Source organism: Corylus avellana, chromosome ca1 (genome assembly GCF_901000735.1).
Source record: "Corylus avellana chromosome ca1, CavTom2PMs-1.0".
In the NCBI taxonomy this organism is placed as follows: domain Eukaryota; kingdom Viridiplantae; phylum Streptophyta; class Magnoliopsida; order Fagales; family Betulaceae; genus Corylus; species Corylus avellana.
This window is the reverse complement of record NC_081541.1, coordinates 1-7,909: the sequence shown is the minus strand read 5'-3', so window position 1 is coordinate 7,909 and position 7,909 is coordinate 1. Positions and strand designations below refer to the sequence as shown.

At 37.3% G+C, this 7,909-nt stretch overlaps 1 pseudogene; it reads left to right on the top strand.

The window, feature by feature from the left end:
- The first annotated feature begins 210 nt into the window (after positions 1-210).
- On the top strand, positions 211-5,974 carry LOC132186713 (ABC transporter B family member 13-like; annotated as a pseudogene).
- Positions 5,975-7,909: the final 1,935 nt, after the last annotated feature.

The following is a 7,909-nucleotide window of genomic DNA, read 5'->3' as shown; positions in this document are numbered from 1 at the left end:
TGTTTTTTCTTTTTTCTTTTGTTTTTGGTTTAAAATTGTTTTGACTTGACAAAAAAGTTGAAAATAGCTTTAAATATTTTGTATTTTCAGATGTATGAGGAAAAAAAAATTAACAAACATTAATTACTGTGTTTTCTTTTCACCCTTTTTTACTAATGACCATCTCTTCGTCCTCACTTTAATTTTCGATTTATAGAGGTTGGATGCTGGATGTATGCAAGCGAAAGGCAGTTAGCACGCCTAAGATTAGCATTCCTAAGAGCAGTTCTTAGCCAGGAGATTGGGGCTTTTCATACAGATTTAACAAGTGGAAAAATCATTGATGGAATTACTAACCACATGAGTATCGTACAAGATGCCATCGGCGAAAAGGTATGCAATTAATTTATGCTCAAATGTTTCATGCACTTCACTTGGGCATTCATAATCACAAAAGATATTAATGCTAACAAAGTTTCTCTCGGTCACGTACAGTTGGGTCACTTTCTGTCGAGCTTTGCAACTTTCTTTTCTAGAATACTGATTGCTGCTATATGCTGTTGGGAAGTAGCACTGCTTACCTTGTTGGTTGTTCCATTAATTCTTGCAATCGGAACCACATACACAAAGAAAATGAACACTATTACAGCTGCCAAAATGCTTTTCCATTCAGAAGCTACGTGTATGGTAGAACAAGTAAGAGTCTCGAAAGCACAATTAATTAATTGCTAACCATCTCCACCTTCAACCTGTACCTGATCTAATTATTTGACTAATCTGCTCTCTCATTTCCCTATCGCGGACGATATCTCAAATTAAAACAGTGTATGCATTTGTTGGGGAGAGCTGTGCAATCAAGTCTTTCTCAGAGTGCATGGAGAAACAGTTTTTGTTAAGCAGAGGAAGAACCATATTCACCATTCTTAATTGGAGGCTTTCGAACATGCAGACCAAAATTTTAAGAGGGGCAGAGAAAAACATTTTTAAATAGTTAAAATTACTTTTGGAGGATCCATTTTAGAAAATTGCAGCATACATAAAATATATATAGGCAATGACTATAATTTTTTGGTGGTTCCGCCCATGTGCAAAAACGACCAACCCACTACAACAGTGACTAGACCCGTTAAGGACCCCCTAAAAACTTAAATTAAAACAGTGATTTCCCTAATTATTTGACTAATCTGCTCTCTGATTTCCCTATCGCAGACGATCTCAAATTAAAACAGTGCATGCATTTGTTGGGGAGAGCTATGCAATCAAGTCTTTCTCAGAGTGCATGGAGAAACAGTTTTTGTTAAGCAGAGGAGAAGCACTACTAAAGGGCGTTGGAACAGGAATGTTTCAGACTGTGAGCTTCTGTTCTTGGGCTTTCATCGTATGGGTTGGAGCCATTGTAGTTACTGCCAAGAGGGCAAGTGGAGGGGATATTATAGCTGTAGTAATGAGCATTCTGTTCGGAGCTATGTAATGATCGAAGTAACATTCACTTAAAAAGAAAAATAGAACTAAAAGCACACCAAATTCTATCACTTCGTGCATTTAAAAAAAAAAAACTTGCTTCTTTTTAATGCAGATCACTCACCCATGCTACTCCAGACATGCAAGTCTTCAATCAGGCAAAGGCTGCGGGAAACCAAGTGTTCCATGTGATTCACACAAAGCCAAGTATAAGCTCTAGTTCACGAGGGAAGACGCTTGAAGGGGTTGATGGCAACATTGACATACGTGATGTATACTTTGCCTACCCATCTCGGCCAGAGAAATTGATCCTTCAAGGTTTTTCATTGTCAATCCCAGCAGGAAAGACAGTGGCTTTAGTGGGTAGCAGTGGATGTGGAAAGAGTACAGTCATCTCTCTAGTTGCAAGATTCTATGACCCCTCAAAAGGTTTGTGCAGCTCCTTCTTACTCCTAAATTAGTCCTGAGTTGCTCAGCATTTTGTTTTTTCCTTCTTTTACTTTAAGCTCATAAGAACCCAAGCATTCAATGCGAAAAATGGACACACGTATATGTATGTTTCAATAGCTTGCCACATCAAGCTCTCCTATGTCCTTCTGTTTGAACGGAAATCCCTTATATTGTACTGCAATAGGTCAATCCATGCTGAAAGGTTGTAATGATTCTACTTGTAAGAACTATCCCAGCAAGAATGACTTCGGCTACTCGAACGTCTGTCCGACCAAATGGGTTCATATAGCCTTTTACATAGAACAGCCCTATTTGTAGTGTAATATGATAACTCTATTGCACGGAATCTAAATTTTTTTTTGTTTTAAGTTCATATTTGCACATGCAAGTGTATAATTAATGATGAAGTATGCATATTTATGTTCAGGAGAGATTTTCGTTGACAAACACAACATCAAGGATCTCTATTTGAAGTTCCTCCGGAAAAACATAGGTGCGGTTTCCCAAGAACCATCACTTTTTTCTGGCACCATCTTGGATAACATCAAAGTTGGAAATATAAATGCGGATGACCAAATAATCCAAAATTCAGCAAGAATGGCAAATGCACACTCCTTTATATCGCAGCTTCCAAATCAGTACCTGACAGAGGTTTGTTGACAAACCCCTCTCCATTCACCTTACCACTTTTTCAAGCATTATTAGTTCAACAAAACTACTTATCGCATCGCAATTATTGGCCAATCAAAAACCGAAATGATCATGCAGATATCGGAAATAAAATTATACTCAAAATCTAATATTAAAAATAAAAAAAATAAAAAAAAATAAAAAAAAAAAGGTTGTAAACAAGAATATGAGAAGGGGGACTGACAGAAAACTAATCCATATGTTTGACATTCTAGTGAGTCTCCGACTAAGCATTCAAAGTACAAGCCTCGCAATCCTAATTCATAATATCAACCCTTTCCTGTTTTGCACACTATACATATCTATGTTTTATGTGACAATTCCTTGGAAATCACTTATTCACCATTCCATTCATTTTATATAAATATGACGAATTTAAAAGAGGATGACCTCCTTAAACATTATTCTAATCCACCAAAAAAAATTTCTATCCGCCATTCCGTTTTAATTGCAACAAAAAAAGTACTTTTAAACAGCATGTCGGATGTTTGCACAGTACCATAAATAGTAACCAAATGAATAATTAATGTGCGTCGCATCATATATTTTAATACTAACATTTTGCTTCATACATCTTAATTGCTGTGTACAGTACATAGCTCTTACAACAAATGTCATCAGTATATATTATAGTGCCTAATGCTTGTTAATAGTTGTTAAAATTTAACCATATAACATTTACGTGGAAATAATTAAGTGAAGGGAAATGATCTAACAAAAAAAAAAACCAGGAGATATAGGAGCCTTGCATTGAAGAATATAGTTCAAGTACCTTGGTTCTAATGAGATGTACCTTGTAGGTCAGGATTATTCAGTTATGGGAACAAAAATAAATAAATAAACCAAGCCTTCGCTTTCAAGACTGCAGGTCAATTACTTTAGTTCTCATGGGACGTCTAATAGGTCAGCTTTGGTAAGCTATGAAAACAGAATAGAGCAAATACAGGGCAACGGCGTCATCATAACTTAATATCCCAAGTGCTTGATCCACCATTCACTCAATGAGAGTATTAATTCTACACTAATTTGGAGTGCAGGTAGGACAAAGGGGAGTCCAGTTATCAAGAGGGCAAAAACAAAGAATCGCAATAGCAAGAGCCATTCTAAAAAACCCTCCAATTCTTTTGCTTGACGAGGCCACAAGTGCACTTGATTTAGAGTCAGAGAAGCTGGTTCAAGACGCCCTTGAGATGGCCATGCAGGGGAGAACAGTCATCTTGATCGCGCACAGACTGTCTACCATTATTAATGCAGATATCATTGCGGTTGTAGAAAATGGTCAAGTTACAGAGACAGGAACACACCAGAGCTTGCTAGATACCAACAAAGTCTACAATAACCTATATAACATGCAGAACCTGAACCCAGTTCACGACTTGAGGTTAGTCGCCCCCAATTCCCCCTTTCTTGACATGTTATGGAAATAATTGGAACAAAAACTCAACCTGCTTATATCGTGGATTGAATGACAGAGCCACAAATTCCACTGAAGAACCTGCAAATATCAAGCAACAGGTTCCATCTCAATAAATTGAACAAAAGGAGGAATATATAGAGTCCAACAAATATACTGGAGACTTTACCAAGCAAGAAGACCAGAGGGGAAGAAGAAATACAAGTATATTCCTCAGAATCTGGTTTGGCCTGAAAAACAGAGACCTTGTAAAGATTGCTATTGGCTCCTTTGTTGCAGCTTTCTCTGGCATCTCAAAGCCTATTTTCGGATTTTTCATCATTACAATAGGAGTAGCGTACTACAACAAAGATGCAAAGAGGGAAGTTGGATGGTATTCAATCATCTTTTCTCTAATTGGATTGCTTTCATTATTCAGTCACACCATGCAACATTACTTTTTTGGCATGGTTGGGGAGAAGGCTATGGGAAACCTCAAACAAGCTTTGTATTCAGGTATCACAGTACGCCCATTAAAATTTCTGCATCATCACGTTACATTTTTCTCTCTGGTAAATTACTTTATACACTTTAAGCAGATTATTTTATCATAAGTACGAGCTCCGAAACCCAGTACAAAGTGTAAATTGACATCTGCAGCATTACAATTTTGCAGGCATATTGCACAATGAAATAGCTTGGTTTGAGAAACCTGAGAACAATGTTGGTTCACTTACTTCACGAATCATATATGATACCTCCATGGTTAAAACCATAATTGCTGATCGTATGTCTGTTATTGTACAATGCATCTCCTCCATATTGATTGCAACATTCGTCAGCATGGTTGTAAACTGGAGAATGGGCTTCGTAGCTTGGGCTGTGATGCCCTGCCACTTCATCGGTGGCCTAATTCAAGCCAAGTCAGCTAAAGGATTTTCAGGTGATTCAGCTGCTGCACATTATGAACTTATCAGCGTAACTTCTGAATCTGCAACCAACATAAGAACCATAGCATCCTTTTGTCATGAAGAGCACATAATCAGGAAAGCCAGAATATTTCTGGAAATCCCAAATAGGAAGAGTAGGAGAGAGAGTATTAAGTATGGAATCATTCAAGGCTTCTCCCTTTGTTTATGGAACATTGCACATGCTGTCGCTTTGTGGTACACAACAATTTTGGTTGATAAAAACCAAGCCACCTTTGAAAACCGCATAAGAGCATACCAGATTTTCTCTCTCACAGTACCTTCAATCACTGAGTTATGGACATTGATCCCCACCATCATCTCTGCCATCAGGATACTAACTCCTGCATTCAATACCCTTGACCGGAAAACTGAAATTGAACCAGATACACCGGAAAATTCACGTCTTGAGAGGATCAAGGGAATAATTGAATTTCAAAACGTCAAATTTAACTACCCATTAAGACCAGCAGTGACTGTTCTCAACAACTTCAGTTTACAAATTGAAGCTAGATCAAAGGTAGCTCTCGTTGGGCCAAGTGGAGCAGGAAAATCCTCTGTTTTGGCCCTTTTGCTAAGATTTTATGATCCAAGGGAAGGAAAGATTCTTATTGATTGGAAAGACATAAGGGAGTACAATCTGAGAAGGCTGAGGACACAAATAGGATTGGTGCAACAACTTCTTTTTAGCTCCTCAATTAGAGACGATATCAGCTATGGAAATGATGCGGCTTCTGAAACTGAAATTGTGGAGGTATCAGTGGAAGCAAACATACATGAATTTATAAGTAATTTGCCTAATGGATATGATACAACTGTTGGAGAGAAAGGCTACCAACTTTCAGGTGGACTAAAGCAAAGAATAGCCATTGCAAGAACTCTACTAAAGAGGCCTGTAATTTTGCTCCTAGATGAAGCAACAAGTGCCCTTGATGCTGAGTCTGAAAGAACTGTAGTGAGCGCGTTGGAGTCACTTAATCTGAACAACAATGGTGGCTTGTTGTCAAGAACCACACAAATTACAGTTGCATGAAAATAGAAAATACGAGTCTAGAAATCGTGTTTTGGGCCGAAGTAAATTGAATAAGATAGATATCGGAGTCTCTTAGCTAGACAAAAAGAGAAATTTGAATTTCGCGACTATCGGGTCACGAAATGCAAAAGTTAATGCAAGATGGCTGTTGCAAGCATTAGTGTAGGAGGAAAAAACACCGGAAAAGAAAAAATACGAGTCTAAAAATCGTGTTTTGTGCCGAATTAAATTGAATAAGGTAGATATCGGAGTCTCCTAGCTAGGCAAAAATAGAAATTTGAATTTCGCGACTTTCGGGGTCACGAAGTTTCAAAAGTTAATGCAAGATGGCTGTTGCAAGCATTAGTGTAGGAGGAAAAAACACCTGAAAATAAAAAATACGAGTCTAGAAATCGTGTTTTGGGCCGAAGTAAATTGAATAAGATAGATATCAGAGTCTCCTAGTTAGACAAAAATAGAAATTTGAATTTCGCGACTTTCCAGGTCACGAAATGCAAAAGTTAATGCCAGATGGCAGTTGCAAGCATTAGTGTAGGAGGAAAAAACACCGGAAAAGAAAAAAAATACGAGTTTAGAAATCATGTTTTGGGCCAAATTAAATTGAATAAGGTAGATATCGGAGTCTCCTAGCTAAGCAAAAATAGAAATTTGAATTTTGCAACTTTCAGGGTCACGAAGTTGCAAAAGTTAATGCAAGATGGCGGTTGCAAGCATTAGTGAAGGAGGAAAAAACACCTGAAAAGAAAAAATACGAGTCTAGAAATCGTGTTTTGGGCCGAATTAAACTGAATAAGATAAATATCGGAGTCTCCTAGTTAGACAAAAATAGAAATTTGAATTTCGCGACTTTCGGGGTCACGAAGTTGCAAAAGTTAATGCATGATGGCATATCAGTCTTAGGTTGTGTTTGAGATTGCGATTTTATAAGAATAATTTGCATTTTTTTTTTTAAATTACAAAACACAAATCGTTGCGATTTAAAAAATGCATAATTGAAAATTGAGAAAAAAAAAATCAGCGATTTTTATAAGCAAGCTAGGGGTGCTTATTTGAAAAGGCTTGAATTTAAAGCAAAATCAACAAATATTTGGCGCAATAATTATCAAATTTTCAAGTGCGAATGAAAATTTCAAAAATTCCCACCTAAAATATGTTAAAAACCTCTATTCTTTATTATATGTCTGTATGAAATCTGTCTCAAGAAAGAAAGAAAAAAAAAATGGGCATATAGAAACAACTAATAATATGGCAAGATACCATTGCTTATGTTGAAAACTCAAAATTAATATAGACAATGTTAAAATTGAGGCTTATAGACAATGTTTGTTTGCAAATGTGTTAAAATTGAGGCTTATAGACAATGTTAGTTATTTTATTGTTATAAACAAATGTCCTTATTGGTAATTTGTCTATGAAACCGCAATTATATGCTAATGTTATCCAAATATTCAATTGATAGAAAAAATATTTTTTAACATGTTTTACCAAACGCACGTGCGAAAAAAAAAAAAAAGCCCTAGCCCCTGTTTCAGTGAGAGCCGCACAGGTGGGGAGGAAGGGTGGCCTTCGCTGCCTACCCTCCTCCCCTTGCCCTCAACCCTTTTTGCTAGGCAATTTACTTTATGCTCCCTAGCCTTTGTGCAATGCTTCCCCCCTTCTCTTCTGCCCCTTTCCCCTCTTGTGTCCGGTTTCTTCTGTCCCTCTCCACCTTTTAGCTCAGCCTTTTTTTTAGTCTCAAGCTTTGCCCCATTGTCTCGTCGCCTTGCCTTCTTCTCTGTTTTTTCGCCGGATTTGACTAGCCTCCTTCCGACGAGGCTTCTGTTTTGAGGTTTGGGTGTTTTCTGCATTTTTCTTTCCTGTTTTGGTTCATTTTCCTGCGTTTTTTGCTTCTTGTTTTTCCTGTTTGTTTGCTTGGGTTTAGATGTTTTTATTTCA